This window comes from Amblyomma americanum, chromosome 11 (genome assembly GCF_052857255.1).
Source record: "Amblyomma americanum isolate KBUSLIRL-KWMA chromosome 11, ASM5285725v1, whole genome shotgun sequence".
Lineage (NCBI taxonomy): Eukaryota > Metazoa > Arthropoda > Arachnida > Ixodida > Ixodidae > Amblyomma > Amblyomma americanum.
In genome coordinates, this window is record NC_135507.1 from 94,792,385 (window position 1) to 94,810,141 (window position 17,757).

The 17,757-nt window shown below is 46.8% G+C and overlaps 1 protein-coding gene across 1 annotated transcript in view; it reads right to left on the bottom strand.

Annotated features, from left to right (window-relative positions):
* LOC144111329 (GTP-binding protein Di-Ras2) overlaps positions 1 to 17,106 on the bottom strand; it is a 135,115-nt gene extending 118,009 nt beyond the window's left edge. The window contains exon 1 of the mRNA XM_077644594.1: positions 16,401 to 17,106. The gene's annotated coding sequence lies outside the window, so the exon portion shown is untranslated. The remainder of the gene's footprint in view (positions 1 to 16,400) is intronic.
* Positions 17,107 to 17,757: the final 651 nt, after the last annotated feature.

The window sequence follows — 17,757 nt, forward strand, 5'->3', positions numbered from 1 at the left end:
AAATATCCGTTTCTCACCGTCAGAACGCTCATTTATTATCGTGATAGCTACTTTTTCAAGCATACACGAAAGCACTCTTAGCTTAAGTGCTACCGTCTGCTTTAATTTCATAATGTTACTAGCGCCGCTTCACACACAGCGGTGACTTTTGGCATTCACGGAGGCCGCGTTCTACCTCCTTTGGATTTGCCGTGTAGCAGCGCCGCTGCTCCTTTTCGGATTTCCTCCTTTAGTGCAATAAGACAACTTTACTGCAAAGGCCGTGATGAAGTCCCGTGTGACAGGGGTATTAGTTGTGGTGTGAGAGCGTAGAAAAAAGCCGGGCCGAGGGGCGCTTGTACCCATCCTCAATTGTCCGGCGCTGGGGTTCGAACCAAGCACCTCCCGCAGCCGATGCGGACACCCATACCCTCTTCCTCCTCTTCTTTAAAGTGGGGAGGGGGATTACTGTCTCTGCACTTTGCCATCCTCTCTCTATTTCCCCCTCTCTCTGTTTCTCCTCTTTGCCGCCTGCGAACCGAAGAATGTAGCAGGTGGCGCTGCGGACGCCGGCGCCGATGATGGCGCGGAATGAACCAGCCAATAAGAGCTAAGGCTCTAAAACACACCGTAAACTGAGTGTGGTCAGTTTGTGTAGTTTAGCAGGTTGCAGCCAAGTCTTTATTTTCTTTTTTACCACACCCACGCCCGGAACAACTGTGGCCAGTTCATCTGCCCAATGTAGCTAAGGGCGTGACAGTAGCCTACCCTGCGAAATTTGGCCCAGTCAAAATGATGAATTTTCGGCACCGTCGAATGAGCAGCTTGGGAACCGATGCACTCAACGAGCTGTGCTGGCAGTGACATTTAGCACTAAAATGGTGGCCCTTATACACTAAGTAATCGTTCATTTATAGTAGCCACGTCTGCAGCATCTTTCTTCGCTTTGATGCGAATCGTATGTATAGTATGACTTTCACACTACTCTGTATAAATTTACACCCTGTTTACAAACATACAGTGTGCTCGTGGACGTCGGAGTCGGGCGGTGGTATCGTCGGGGCTGTTGTCTGCTGGCTCGCTTATCAGGGCGTTTGAGAACCGCCTTCCGTGCGAAGCTGTACACCCTGGCTGGTTTTAACTATTTTATTTGCGAGAAGATGTAGCAAACGCGGCAGCATGTCCGACCACACGAGAAGCCTGCCCTGTTCGCAGAAACGTTCATCTAACTGCGCGCCACGAAGTTGTGGACGGTGTGCTCGTCATCACGACACTCATTTATTGCAACGTTTTAGAAATATTTCGAAATGGCTGTGCGTAGATAGTCATGCTCTACTTAAAAGTACTTACGAGCTACTAATGAACAGCCACCTTCATAGGTGCAGGGTGAAAAGTAACAATTTTTAAAAGATTTGCACGCCTATATTTCTATAAAAGAGTTTTAGCCCCATCGTAAGGTATGCGCGGCAACTACAGCAACCACTACCGTGCAGCAAATGCGGCTAGGCAAGCCTGGCAACGCCAGCAACGGTAACGCGTTGCCGTGTTTACCGAACGGCTGTCTGGCCGAGCTAAAACTGTCTATAGGCCGCGCTCTCACCCGGTAACCCCATCCGGGGGTATCTCCGCCACGCACATATTCCGATATTTCAAAAATACATCAGCCTTGAATTGACTCTCCATACTTGAGCATTCTGTTCTAGAATATACTCGAGTTTGAATAACAAAGGCATGACCTCAAAGATATACTGCTTAATAAGAAAACTATTCTTATGGCCCTTACCACCCAGTTGTTACCTCCACCTGCATGATGACAGCGACGCCAACGCATCTCGCTAACGTCAGAGATCAACTTTTTATTTATTTTTATTTATTAACATGCCTTTATGGATCACAGGCAGTTATAGAGGGGGTATGTGCGAAAAATATATACGCACTAGAAAAGTAGGCACACGAAGCGAAATCATGATGCATTGATTAATATACGCAAGGTAGAGCGCACAAGTCAGTCTTTTTTTTTTCCTGCAACCTTGGCCTGTTTAAGACCTGTTTAAGACACGTCTCACAAGTTTTGGCGCTCCTGTTGTCGCGCAGTCACAACCGCAGCAATGTGCCGTCCGTAGGCTCGCAGACATTGGACGCATTAAAAAAATGTACAGAGTGTATGAGAACCTTCTGAAGTTACAAATTTCTATCATAAAATTCTCTATGCAGAGTAGCAGCAAAGGTTTTCCCGGGAATAAATTTGTTGCAGTCTGTCTTGGGAGGGCCCGTTCGTCTGGTAGTGGTAAACCAGCAAAAGGAGTTTGTTTGCACGTTGACTTACGCTTTCAAGCATTTCAGGGGATTGGCCTCTGTGAGTTCGTCAAAGTAAATTTTTTCCCCGCATCGAATTCCGTAAAGGTTTTACGTCGACCTACACGTGCCCATGATGTTTTATGTTAAAGTACTACGAGTTGGCCACGAAACGCATTGTCAACGCGCCATTTCAGGGCCCAAGAGAAAATAGGGAACTGTGTTGCGTTGCGGCCGCGGAACACTCCGTGGCCTCTCAACTACTACTTCCATCGCGTCGGCCATTAGTACTCTTTTTTTTAGCCCAAGATTCTTCGAAACCACCCTCAAAATAGGGGCCACTGTCCTACCTTTAACGATACAGGACGAAGACATTACAATGTGTGTGTGCTTATATGACCAAGGAGCCGAGTTGCCTAGCGCGGCTATCTGGGGTTCTTTCATCGAGGCCCATGGTGAGGTGGCTTTTTCCTGAAGCGGGAAGATATCTGACTACTAAAGGAAAAGCATAAATGAAAGGCGCTTCTTCTTTCTGTACTTTCTTTTTGGCTCGTTTCCCAGAGCACGCCGAACCTACAGGGCTCCGCAGTGCGGTGGTGAGCAGGCCGCTTCATTAAGAGCTTCCTTTCGGCTCGCGTACTTAGGCAGCCCTCTTTCCTCAATTCTTCCTTCGCCTCGGCTTTTTTTTTTTTTTTGCTTTGCTCTCCTCGCTCGACTCGACGCCTGCTGTCCGCCTCGTATCCACGAAGCCTGTCCATGCTTGTCGCCGTCGTCGTTTTCTTGCTTAATTCGTCGCCAGGGCACGCGGGGGCGCCTCTATATAGCCGTCGTTGCCAACGGCTCTCTCTCCCGTTGTTTTATTTACTTTCCTTTTTTGCGGCGCTTTACTATGCTGTCGGATGAGAAGGACGCCATTTATTTAGACGCAGGCCCGCGCGCGCTCTTCAAGGACGGCCATCAGCCGAGCGGGACGAGACGAGGGTTGAGTAGGGAGTATGGTGGCGCCCTCTCTGATGCGTGGCCGTTTTTCATTTCTTCGCGCGGCTTCGTCTGCTGATTACATATTTTCTTCTTCTCCGATAGATAATCTCGCTGGCGCGCCACATTTCCCGCCGTCTCCTTTCCCTGCTTCCCTCGCGCGTCGTCGGCTTGGCAGCCGCAGACGACTATATTCACTGCAGGCCGTTCGAATCATTCGTCTAGTGATCTCGGATACAAGAGACGTACAACTAGAGGGAAAGCTGGCGGCGCTACACTTCATCGACTATGTAGAGGAAGGCGGAGGAATGCCGCGAAGATGAGCTTTCTTACTTGACTTGGCCACTGTTGGGCACACAACTTTGATTCAACCGTAAATATAGGCTCTTATCGAGCCAAACCCCGCAGAAATGCTGTGAAAGTTTCAATGCCAGCCTAACACTGAATTTTCACTTGAGTTATATCTAGCGCAGAAGTGAAAAACGCAGCATCGAAATAACTTAATCTGTGCACAGAGAAGAGCGTCGAGGCGCAACTACCAATTTCGAGCTACAATCCACGCTTTGGGCCTCACATTAGCGAAGCAGAACAGGAAACCTAGTCTTCCCGGCATACCCGCGGTGCATGAAGCGCTCTTTAAGAAACTCGCATAAACGGTGGCACCAGCTTTCCTTCTAGGTAATATTTAGAAACTCTATGGTGGCGAAAACAAACGAGTGAAAAAAAAAACAGTTCGCGTCGTTTCTACCGCAATCTAGACGTGAGGAAGGGGGCGTGTCGAAATACGCGAGTTCATAGGGATGCAAGCCTGAGCCGTACAGCTGTGCCGTACGTGCACCGGTTATCGCACCGGCTGAGAAAAGTTGGAAAGTAGTGCGATGTGGACGTGATGTTCCAGCCCCCGAAAAGCTGGTGCGCATGTGCAAAGCCGTCAATGAAAAAAAAAAAAAACAGGTCTGCCCCATAAAGCACTAATGCAAGTTTGTACCTTGCACTGCTGGCGTCGTATACCGTATACACCTCTCCTGCGGTAGACGATACGTGGGGCAGCCTGGACGCTGCCTAAACGAACGGCTACAAGAGCACCGCACGCTGGTAGATTCACTGGCGGGGGGCGGCCATTTGGCCAAGCATTGTAAGCGGTACGATACGGGTGTGCTTGGTAGGCGAGGCACAAGGTTAGGTCGTGAGATTTGGGAGGCCTATCACATTAACAGGGAAGGTGAGAACTGTGTTATCACAGAAAACAAGAAATGTACCTCAGGAACAGTTTGCCACTTTCTGATTAGATTGTGCATATATTGTTAGAACCCAGTGTGCGCATGCACTACCGAAGAACATTTATGTACTTTTTGTCGCAGGAAAACCTCAGTTGATGTTTAGCGCTCGTCCTATCTTCTACGTCTGTGTCCTAGTTGCATGCGCTAGTCTTTTAATTAATGCTCATAGACGGACGCGTGCATACCGTAACGGTGCTTGTGCAGTTGCTAAGCAGGGCTAAACGACTTCTAACGCTCTATGAGCTGGGAAGCCAGCTTTCGACGGTGCTCTGGAACTGTTTCTCTGCTATTTCCGAGTTTCAGGCAGGGTAGAGCAGTTAATATGATCGCCGCATGATGGCGGGACAGTCTTCCAAACTGAGCATGGTGGCAACTGCCTTCACCCTGTTTCAAAGGGGACGCTCCTTCCTTCCTTCCTTCCTTCCTTCCTTCCTTCCTTCCTTCCTTCCTTCCTTCCTTCCTTCCTTCCTTCCTTCCTTCCTTCCTTCCTTCCTTCCTTCCTTCCTTCCTTCCTTCCTTCCTTCCTTCCTTCCTTCCTTCCTTCCTTCCTTCCATCCATCCATCCATCCATCCATCCATCCATCCATCCATCCATCCATCCATCCATCCATCCATCCATCCATCCATGCATCCATGCGTCCATGCATACATCCATCCATGCATCCATGCGTCGATCCATCCATCCATCCATCCATCCATCCATCCATCCATCCATCCATCCATCCATCCATCCATCCATCCATCCATCCATCCATCCATCCATCTATCAATCGATGCATCCATGCGTCCATGCATACATCCATGCATCCATCCATCCATCCATCCATCCATCCATCCATTTATCCATCCATCCATCCATCCATCCATCCATCCATCCATCCATCCATCCATCCATCCATCCATCCATCCATCCATGCATCCATGCATCCATCCATCCATCCATCCATCCATCCATCCATCCATCCATCCATCCATCCATCCATCCATCCATCCATCCATCCATCCATCCATGCATCCATGCATCCATCCATCCATCCATCCATCCATCCATCCATCCATCCATCCATCCATCCATCCATCCATCCATCCATCCATCCATCCATCCATCCATCCATGCATCCATCCATCCATCCATCCATCCATCCATCCATCCATCCATCCATGCATCCATGCGTCCGTCCGTCCGTCCGTCCGTCCGTCCGTCAGTCAGTCAGTCAGTCAGTCAGTCAGTCAGTCAGTCAGTCAGTCAGTCAGTCAGTCAGTCAGTCAGTCAGTCAGTCAGTCAGTCCGTCCATCCATCCATCCATCCATCCATCCATCCATCCATCCATCCATCCATCCATCCATCCATCCATCCATCCATCCATCCATCCACCCGTCCATCCATCCATCCATCCATCCATCCATCCATCCATCCATCCATCCATCCATCCATCCATCCATCCATCCATCCATCCATCCATCCATCCATCCTCCGAATTCTGGTTCACTCGGAATGCCATATTTTGGTACATTAGATGGGTAGGGAGTTTTGAACGGATATTGCCAAAGGCGGCCTGATATGTTATGAGCTGAACTTACAACCGATGATCATAATAACGTTAGAATGAATAACCGACAAAGAAAAAACATAGTAGAGGTGGGCGAGAGTGAGATGAAGTGTAGATTTGAAAGATCTTGTTGGAATAGCGCGACTGCGGCTGGCGCAAAACACTCATAATGGTACGACAATAAGATGGCACATAGCTTGCCATATGTTTATATACCTATACCTCCCAGAGAAGACGTACCACATTGCCCGGTGAGTCGTTCCAGGCGGAGGCTGCCGGGAGTCTAACCGTCAACCAACACATGCGTGGGCGTCAATGGGAACCGGCAGGCCTTGAGAGTCAGTGCCCCTTTCGCGGGCATCGTACAAAGAGGTTCTGTGCTGTCGCTGTGGTACATGTAATTAATGATAGAATTTTCCTTAATATTTTTTTCCCTGCGTCCTACATTCCAGTTGGTATGGCTTGCTCAGCACTGCAAATCTATATTAGAGAGGGGCACGTTTTCGTCCCTCTCTTCCTCATTTTCAGTCGGCTGTGAAGAACCAGGATTACGATCAGACTTGAAAGAACTTAGCCAAATGACAGAGGTCTCTGTTTGAGAGTTTTCAGATAGAAAGGTGCGTTTAGCGACTTCAGCCGTACCGAAAAACTGATGGCCACAGCTTCGTAAAGCAGCAAGCTGACTCTATGAACATTGTAGTCTAGAAGCTTGTTACTTCCCTTCCCCGCGAACGTTACTGTTAAAACAAAAGCAATGAACTGCTGGAAACTCATGATGATAAAGATAGCACGAAAAGTGCATTTACATTACCACCGAAGGCATGGACGCTTGCTAGTGGCAAAAATTTACCCCATGCCGTAGCCAATTTTTCACGCGAAGGTCAGCGTTTCGTGCGAGTAGTAAATGCGGTTATCCGAAGGGCGCTTTAACTTTCAGGTGCGTCATAAAGTGACTGATGTAAAAATGAATGCGAACATCTAAATAAAAAAATTCAGCGGTAGATTAATCTGATCCTAACAGCTGCAGTGCGCTCGTTTCATCTGCAACCGCTGTTGGTTCAGTGAAATGTTTCGTCGTCTGTTACCAACACCCACATAGCAGACGACGTGCAATGTCACCGACCGGCGTCTGCTGTCGACGAGTCGTGTCTCGGCACCGAGATTAAATTTTCTTGCTCAATCCAAGCCAATCCGCTGGGGAGCCTGGCGCAGTCGGAGCACTCCGTGGGATCCGTGGTGAAGGTCGCCCTGACAAGCTTATTAAGGAACGAGATAGCTTAATACGGCGTGGCTTGCTGCTAAATCTTCGCCTCTGAATTGTAGCTTTTGCTTACGAGCTCACTTTAAGTTCATCATCTAAATAACCTTGCGCAGATCTGGTCCGACTGCAGCGGTTAGCTTAGAAAAGCCCGCGTCGTCAGGGACGAAAGAACTTGGGAAACCAATTCGGAGTTCACACACTTGAAGCTGTTTTTCCAGACTGTCAGAATCCCGTCGTCGATGGAAGGGACGCCAAGGTCTACGAAACACAAATAAAAACAAAAGCACATGAACGGCAGAAAAGGTGGCCATCGCTTGACGCTAGGCTTTTAGAAGAGCAAAAGTATAGTGGTGCTGAGACTGAGATATCTCGATACTTTTCGCAACTCTCCGACTGATATCTCTGACAGCATTATTAATAAAGCATCTTTGTCGAGAGCGACAGCAGCGATAAACAATAAAAAATACAAAGCGAAGGCAAATATGAAGAAACAGGCATAAATTTCCCGGCTCTCTACTCGTCGCGCAATGTCGTATTATTTTTTCACGAGCTCCCAGCCGGTACACTGATCCTGTTTAATGTCTTCGCATTTATCTATTTTCTTTTGAATCTCCTCCAATCTCATTCAGTGTATACGCCCATCGTTCGTTCTTGTTTTTTCGGTGGGCTCAACGCGAAAGAGGCGCTTTGTTTATTTACAGCCGGCGAAAGATCCCATTCGGGAGGCTCGCTTCAGCCCGCAATCTTATGGCCCTCATCACTGGCTTCTTTTCATCTCTCTATTACATAGGATATAGTCTTAGTATATGGTAGGGTGGGGCCTTCAAGCCACCCCTACGTGCTTTCAACACCAAGCGGCGATGCCGTCTCAAGACAAACAATTCTATTGACAGACGCCGGGATTGCAATTGGCTCGCTTTATACAGAGCCGCTGAGGAGTGCCGAAAAGCTTAGTCCTGGCGCGAGCATTTTATCGCGATTGCCAAAGGGCCCGCACTCACACCTCGATGGCTTAAATTTTATTTTTCTCTCTTTTTTTTAATTCAACTCTGCCCGCTCTCTGATTTCTCAGTAAAACTGTTTTCCCGGAGAACACTGTTTACTGCAGTAGGGTAAAGACAACCTTGCGCTAGGTCGCTCTATAGCTTAATGTTGTTCGCTTTAAACGTGACGAAGCCAGTGCCTCAACGCCGGTGAACTTACGAAACAACGACGCGTTCACCACACTTGAGTGACGTCTGTTTCAAAAAAAAAAAAAAGATCACGACACAAAATCTCAGGAGTGAAGTCTATTATTTTCTGATTTGGTCCAATTTCTTCAGCTTGAAAAAGCACCAGACGGCGCTTCAGTTCAGTTGACTTCTTTCGTTTTATTTTGTTTTTGACGCTACAATTTTTAAGACGTGAAAAAAAATTTTTCGGTACTTGTCATCGAAAGTTTCGCGACATTGCTAGCATTTTTTCCTTTATTTAATGTGCACCCAATCCCTAAACAGTTTGAGCCACGTTTTCAAAGGCACAACTGCGTTCACAACAACGCGAAAATTTTTAGTGAATCGGCTTACACTGCCCGCATTAAAAGCAACATACTCGAAGCGCTCTAGTTTTTCTTTTTTTCGGCTTTCAACACTTTAAAAACTGCCATTGCTTTTGATAGAGCACGCCTGCAGAAAAGTTAATCGCCCGCGAAAATATCCTGTCTGGTGCTGCAAAGAGCTTTCTGCCGCCTCAGTGTCGAAACCTAACGCGACGTAGATGAAGAGAAAAATGCTAACAGAGCAAAAGAAACTCCAGTCGTGCGTGCCTACGCTACGCCGTGTTATTTTGCGGTTTATAACACTGCTGGTGTGTGTGGTGGAGACGCGTTTTCTTGTTTTTTTTTCAGAAAACGAAAATATTTCAAAAATAGGGACCAACGTTTATGAGCGCTTAAAGCGAGACAAAAATAATACTATAGGGGCACTACTCTGCCCATGCCGTGAATGGAGCAAACTTTACTCTTTTTGGTTGATTCATTAAAGCATGTATTCTGCTTCTTTATTCATTCATAAAATTTATGGGACTTATTTAGTGTGAACGAATGGTGCCAGTGTGGTCTGTGCTGCAACGTCTTTGCGCGGCGGCTCCTTTATTCATTCCACCTCGCTGCACACTCATTTGCATTGAACAGTTCGCATTTCACCAGAAAAGTCATATGAACGTTATATGATGCCTTGTAAGAATTTGAGGAAGAGGAGAGATGAAAACAGCACTGAAGAGCAACATCACGAGCCAGCGTAATTGTTAATTCGAGAGCATTATGTGTCCCATTAGCACAAAAGCCTCCGTCCGCCCTCTGTCGCCGCCCACCGCACGAAATTAGGATGATTTCAGAACGCCGGTGCATGATCACGTGGAAGTGAACATGTATAGTCATGAATGATCGACCGTAACATGGCCTAAAAATGTCATGACCGTAGGCAGTCATAACTCGTGACTCATAGTTGTTCTGCGACGTATCATGACTCAGCACTTTACAAGAATGTCAGCTGCACAGAGTTTGTACAAAGTTTGCGTAGTCATGGAGCCTAGTCTTGATCATGACTTATAGACATTCTGAAACGTAGCATTACGCAGAACTTTGATACTTTCGTATTCTCACCCGTAAGCAGTCTTAGAGTGTCTGCAGAAATTTTATAAAACGGCATACTATAGTGCCTCAAGCTTCGGTAATTTATGATAAATGCGCAACTGAAAAAAGAAGCCGAAAGTTCAAGGCAGGGCCCTTATCGTATATAGTGCGTGGTGAGAAAAGCGGAATGTACTTTGATCAAATGATGTTTTTTCGTTGCTGTATTACATTTTATTTTCCTTTTTTTGCTGCATTATGACTACATTTTTTATTATTCTCTTTTCTGTAACGCCCCTGCGGCATGGAAGGTATTTCAATTAGCAAATAAAGAATTAAATAAGTTAATAAACCGAATATACTATCTAACATATCATGTTGTCAGGCATCGTCTCCGAAACGCACGGCTGCAAATTTTTTTCGAAAATACGCGTTTACAGGGCGGTTATATCGGTCCCAATGAAGTTATTTCGTGACTGTTTTCTCTACTGCGCTCCCTCTAAATATGTTTTTCCCACCTTCCCCGTGAGCAAGAGTGGTCTACCATAAAACGCCCGCAGCGCCACCTGAGAGAAGCCGCGGGTACCAACTTAGCGGATGAGGACATTGTAAGTGTCGAAATAGGGCGCGCAAACGGGCTATGACTTCAGAATTCACTTCATTTCAGGGCACACCTAGCTTTAATACTGTTTAGAGATGTTAATGACGGCTGTTTATACTTGCTAGGCTGGTTTGGTTTAAGTATCGTGGAGACTGGCCTGGGGCCTTTTAAAGGCTGAGGCTGGGACCTACGCTCCGCATCTATTTCTTAGGCAAATTTAAGACTTGTTTTCTCTGAAATTAAAGCACATAGCTTTGTTCTGTATTATTTTTGTTGTTTGTATTTTTTTATTTTAGGAAACTATAGGTTTTTTCCTGGTTTTAGTGAAATAAAACTTTTGTCGAAAAAAACATGAACTGATTGGATATGTACTGTTATAGTAAACAGCTTCGTATCTACGTAGACAAAGCTATAAAAAGCTGCGTTTGATGGTTTCTTGTTTTGGTAATAATAGGTTTAATGTAAGAAGAAGCGACATGTTGGGATATTTAAGTTTAAAAACAAAATACATATTTACTCAATTTCAACGTTCTGACGAAAACAACATGAATCGGAACATCTGTTTAGTAACCAGTAGCCGTTTAAGCAGTAGCTATGTGATTTTTATCTTTCTGTGGTGAGGCTGCTTGTATGGCCTTTTTTTCTGATATGTTCTTTCCGTATTGATCTATGATATTTGTGGACAAACGTCAATTAGAAGTGGGGGCAGAAAGGCCACTTATGGGTTATTACAAAAAATAAAAATCAGAAAATATGTCTCTGTGCACTATCTTAATATGCCACAAGCTTATACTCTCCATCTTAATATCAAAATAAACCAGTGATCATAAGTGTTTAACTACGCATTATCTCTTCAGTTTGGAGCTCTTGAGAATAATATAGACAAAACTAAACAAAAACGTAAAATCTAAATATGTCAGAAACGCCAATTTTTGTATGTTTTGCTGTATTAGCTCACCAACATTGATATTTCACCTCTGACACTGTACGACCTGCTATCTCGCCCAACGCTGAACTCCCCGTTGATTTGCTAAAGAAGAAACTGCCTTTTTTCACGTAACATTAACCCCAGGCTGCGTTTTCGGGGAAATAACTTGTTGAAAACAATGTCGTTTTTCTATGTATAGGCTTTTCAGAACACACGTGGGATGAAACACATCAGTAAACTGGCAATCCTGCCAACACAAGCAGGGTTTCTTGAATAGGCAAAGTTTCAAACGTTAGAAAGCACAATACGCTCGTAACAACGAGTTCATAATCCCCCTTTATTTAGGTTCACATCCTCTTTCTTGTTCCTCTGTACAAAAAGCGCCTGCTAGGAAGCACCCCTTCTATATATTGCAAAACCTCCTCAAAAAGTCATTTATTTCATTTTAATTTCGAGTAGCTGACAAGGAAATGGTTTCTCCACAGTGCAGCACAAGATTTTTTTTCCTTTCTCAATTGAATATGTTGAGTAGTTTTCTAGTAGGCAGTGAGGTCATTTAAAAAAAAAAAAGCCTCCAGTCGCTGTCTAAGTCAATTCTATTTGGAGGTCGTGGGTTCGGATCCCACTAGTGGCGTGTGGCTTTTTTCTCTTCTGCTTTGAAATTATTTTCCTTTAGGGCATAAAATAGTTCCAGCACTAATTTCCTATTGATAAACGCCACAAATAAAAAGAAACAGAAAAAAGTCCCTGCACTTTTCTCAGTTTCACTAACTTTTGCCTTTCTTCTTACCCTATACCCACGGCACCACGGACACCACTTCACTTGAAAGAGATATGCGCTGTAGCCAATAGCACAGCAAATGAACAGCGAATGACTGCGTGAATTCTCATCACCGAGGCACAAGTATGTAGAGCTAATTTTTATTAATTCGATTGCAGCAATTCCTAATCATACTTTGCTGCACATCTTTGGTGATGATTCTATTTACCTGTCTCTAATGGTCCCTGCGTTCAGTTGGAAAAAGAATACGTAGAATAAGCAGAAAGTGAGAAGAAAATATTTGCCTTTTCTCTATGGTCGTCATCGTGAGCCTGGCCTCAGCGCAGTCATCATCATAAAGTAACCGTACCAAAACGCCTCACTGATTCATTTTCAGGGTCGTTTCTCTGTGACACTTCTCTGTGTTGACGGGAGGAGCCGTTAACATCATAGTAATTACTGTTTTGTTGCATCTATTTAAACTGAGCTCGCTAGAAATGTAGAAATGTTCTACTCATCACCAGTTGTGCCTGGTAGCCTGCTGTTGTAACCGACCCTTCTATAAAAAGTTTCAGCTTTTTCACTAGATGTAAATCAGTTATTAAAATAATGCACGTAGTTACCAACACAAGGTGGCTTGGAAAATAAATAGCGTGGTAGCTCTCTTACTCTGTCTGGGCACTTTAATCATTACAGAGTGTCTGAAGGCACCTGCGATGTCTTCGCTTTCTGACACCTTGTTATCAGTCACGAGATTTGAACATTCGCATGCATGTTGGCAGAAAATTAGTGCTTGGCGCCCGATAAATATAGCTTGAAGGCATGAGGAAACGCCCCACATCGAGCGAAACACATTATGACTGTAGGGTAACACTGCACCTCAATCGTTCGAGTTGAATCTCTCAGTGCCGGAGTTCCACAGTCGACAACTTTCTTTGTGCAGCTACTGTTTTTCATGACATTAGTTGACACTGACCACAGAGTGTCATTCAGCCGAGGGCTGTACTCTCACTGGGGCTAAAAAAGAAAAGAAACCCCCGCCGTGTATTGAATTGTATTGCAATGTGTAAAAGAAAAGGACTGAAGCTAGATCGCAATCAAATAAAGCAAAAACTCCAGTCACACCACAGAATTGACATCACTGTCGAAATTTCTCCGCACCAAACCCAATTTGTAACATATTTTCGTTTTTATATGTCGCGTCGAATGAGTCTAAGACACACTCTAAATACGAATACGCTAAATGGGAGTAAAAAAAGGACAACTTAGGACAACTAGAGGACAACTAGAGGACAACTTACTCCCTTTTTTACTCCTTTATTTTAAAGTGCAACGTTATCGGTCGTTTAACTGTTCCGAAGTAGATTGACAGGTTCGACAGTTTCTTGGCTGTTAAAAAATTGTGTGGTTCGCTATATCCATTAGCGGACAAATTCGACTTCGTTAGAGTGAAATATCAATTCCAAGCACCTCGTGAAGGCTTCAAGAGTATGCTGGGCCTCTACTGTGCAGAAGCGTATGCTGAACAAAGCGTTCCGAAAAAGGTGTTTTGGGTCCACCATACATTACTCTGGCCAAAGGCCGTGTACAGCATTTTAAGTCACGGATTTCTCTCTCCTTTCGCCTCTTGCCTGATGACACCATTCAGATCTTCATTGAATGCGAGGCAGTTACCACATCCCACATCCTTTAGGTGAATCCGCGTTTCTTTCATGACATCGATAATATCGCCACAACAAACAGTTACAGCAAAGAAACAAGTACAACAACTTGCTCATCTGTACGGCGCATCAGAGAAACCTGACTGCTCCCTTCACAGCCATCTCCACATCGACGTCTTGAAGTGGTCGGGAAGAGTCTGACACGGTGCTCGCCGCTACGAGAAGTGGCGCTGACAGGTGTCGATATCAATGCGCCGTGGCAAGCCTGGCCTGCATGTGCTTTCCGACAGCTCTTGACGTGGTATTCTGTGATAAAACTTCGTGCGCTCGCAGTAACTTCACCACAAGCTGCTGAACTGAGGTGTGTCACCTGTCGAATACGATTGCGCTCAGGGGAGACATGACGAGCCGATTGGATTAGTTTCGTGCTAGATTTGTACTGGCAGTCGCGTCTTGGAATGCTGGTGATCGTTGAGAGGGAGTCTCGTGAGCAGACATAGCAGTCCGTTTCCCAGACCTATTTCTTATCATTACGAAACATCAGCGCAATGGACTTGAAACATATATCGACACATGAGCTCCGGGCTAACAAATGGCAGTTTGTAGGAGAAAACATAAATATATACGGGCAGCCAAGATGCTAAAACATAAAAAAAAATCGTGTAACCGTGATCGGAAAGGCAGCTTATAACTCCCTTGCAAAATCCCGCCTCTCTCTGCTGCAATGCCTGCGAAGCTTGGCAGAAGCATTCGCTTCGCCGCTTTAAAATATGAAAAGCGTCTGTTCTGTCTCAGTCTATTCGTTTCTTATGCGTGAATGACACATGTGCCATTCAGGTACGGCTTGTTCCGAGTTTTTAATTAAGAAATTGACCATTCTGGCGTCGTGTTTCAAGCGTGAAATGGTTGATCCAGGGGAACGTCAAGGGGACATCGCTTTAATTGAGACCGGCTTTGTACGCACCGTTGATCAACGTACAGTCGCGGGCAGAAAATACAAACCACGCTTCAGCGGTCAAAATCTACGTGTTACCTAGCGGAAATTGATTGATGTTTGATGCATACGTAAGTACAATATACTCCTAGCACGTATAAGCAGGAAACATTTATGTTTCCGTTACGTAGTGTTACAGCAAAGATTTAACGAGGAGGCGTGGTCCAATTATTCTGTCCGCGACTGTACCTTATTTATTTCTGACTTTGAAAAACATGCGGTTGACCAGAAAATATCGGGTACAGATACAATGGTTGCTGTTCCACTTCAAAAGAAAAAATACACTAAATACGTGCAGTATAAGTGTACAAATCTTTGTTTGAAAACGAGGGCGCTCGCTTATCGCTTTCTCTGCACGATTATTGACGGTGATAGCTTCAAGCTGATAGAGGCGGAAACCTCTAGATTCATCGACAAGTATGCGAGTCTATCTCGTGGCGAAAGCTTTCTTGGGTAGGCGTTGCTTCATTGCGTAGATTCGTCGCGTCAACTGACGCCCAGTGGCTGAGGAAAGCCACGAATAGTTTTGACCACGTAACGCTGAGGGTTAAAAGCACTTATCAACTAAGGATGCATGTTAGCTTTCAAAAAATGGTAACTGCTACTGGGCAATTTACACCAAGATTTACTGGGATATTTACACCAAGAGAGGTATTTTAACCTACCGCGAAGGAATTATTCGGGGCTGTCATGAAAAAATATTATCGCCTTGCCTTTGGGCGCGCGAGAAAGTCTACTTGAGAGGCCATGGGAACCGAAAGGCAGTTTCACTTCGACAGATAACTTTGAGTTCAATCCAAACAACTAAACCGCAATACTCAAATACATTTTGCAAAACCGCCCTTGTTTCTAATTGGTTTAGTTTATGGGGTTTAACGTCCCAAAGCGACTCAGGCTGTGAGGGACACCATATTGAAGGGCTCCGGATAATTTTGACAACCAGGGGTTCCGTTACGTGCACTGACATCGCACAGACCACGGGCATCTAGAAATTCGCTTGCATCGAAGTGTGATCGCCACGGCCGGGATCGAACCCGCATCTTTTGGGTCAGCAGCCGAGCACCATAACCACTGAGCCACCGCGGCGGCTCTGTTTTGTACATCCTTCCCTAATTTCAGAATGAAAAACATTCGTACTTTCCCGCTTATCTTGGCGAATTGGACGCAACGTTTTGTCTCGTCACCCGCGCTAAGAGTCTCCCTAAATCCCGAAATCGCGTCTCCCCTGCCTCCCCATACCGCGTCTGACGGATCGTCGTGCCCTTGAACTTGAAACCGCGTATCATTCATCGCTAAGGAGCGCGCTCGATACACTGCTTCTCGAGCAGAAAACACTGGAGAAGGTGCGGGGGAAAAACTGACCAGTTGCCTTGTTTTTTTCGCTTCAGTACGAACTTGGAATCGCTCGCAGCGCCTCCCTCCTGCGTCGCTCTAGCGCACGCAAACAATGCAGGGAATAGAAGGTAGAGAGAGAGAGGGGGATGGGAAATCCCGAATGTACTCACAGGAGGCGTTTGCTCAGGCGGCTTTGCGGTGACAACCCCGGTCGCCAAGGTCTGCCTGAGTTGTGGGGGTGCGCGTGCTACTGTTTCCCGTCCTCGTCTTTGTCAAGGCGGTTGCACCTGTCCGCCGTGGTGATGGTGGACCATGGTCTCGGCTTCGTAAGGCGACAGACAAACAGAAAAGGGCTAAGGTCGTTTCTTCGTGATTCCCGACGTCCCGTCCGCCGTGCCTTCTTCTGTCCCTTTCTTTCCCCCTCAACCGGTGTCCAGCGGTTGCAGACTCCGGTTAGCGTCGACGGCAGCGCAGGTGGTGCCGCGTCCCTACAGCTGTTAGGGCGACGTTACCGACGTCTTTCTGGATGCTCGTGGCGGTGATGTCGTCGTTGTTGAAGTCGTCGTCGTCAGCGTCGTCGGAGTAGGCATCCGTTTGTTGTTTACTGTTCCGCCGACAGCCGACGTCGACCCGCTGTTCGGAGTGAGCTGGCAAGCTCTGCGTGCCGCCCGAGCCGCGGTGCAGAAAGAGTGGGGGAAGAAAAAAATACGGGAGTCCGTCCTCCCTTCGGCACCACTGCTCGCTGGCTGGCTGCCTGCCTAGCCACCAGAACGACTTGGGCCAGCTCGGTGCGGGCAGGCGGGTTTTCTGCGGTTTCTCCGAACGCCTCACAGATGGCGCAGCGCCTCGTCCCCCTGGCGTCGTCGCGCGAAGTCTAGCTAAGCGTGCGGCAACGCAGAGACGAGCCAACCTCGTTCGTGAATGAAAGGCGAGGAGGAGGTATGTCTTTCCTCCTCACGTCGGAGGCAGAGAGAAAGAGTGAGAGTCTCCCTCTATTCCAAGAGGCTCCGTATTTTCTCTCCTCCACATCTTCCCCGTTCCCCTGATTTTACGGCACGGGAGGCAGGAAAGGGAGAGGCCGAGTGCGAAGTGCGTTGTGACGTCAGGGGCTGCCGTTGCCGGGGCAACCGAGTTGTGCGCACCAACGTTGTGGCGCCGCGGGAACGGCGCCGAGGGGGCTCGGCAGCAGGAAGAAACTCATCGTTATGTAGCAGCAGAGGGTTGGCGCGCGAGCGCGGCCCAGCGAGCTCGCTCTGTATCGACCCGCCGGCCGCGAAGTCCAGGGAAGAAACAAGAAAACGGGAATGGAAGCAAAAACGAAAGCCGAAAGCCAGGCAACGCATACAGTCCGGGAAAACGCGCGCGCTCTTTCCCCTTCTCCCTATTTGCAGCGAGGGGTAGGGAAGGAACGAGCTAACGCAAAGGGCTCCTTCGCCTGGTCCCCGGCTTCTCGGCGCCGGGAACTACGGGGCCCGCGGGCTCTCTCTGCTTTTCCCTAGCTCGCTTCATCTCCCTACTTTCGCACTT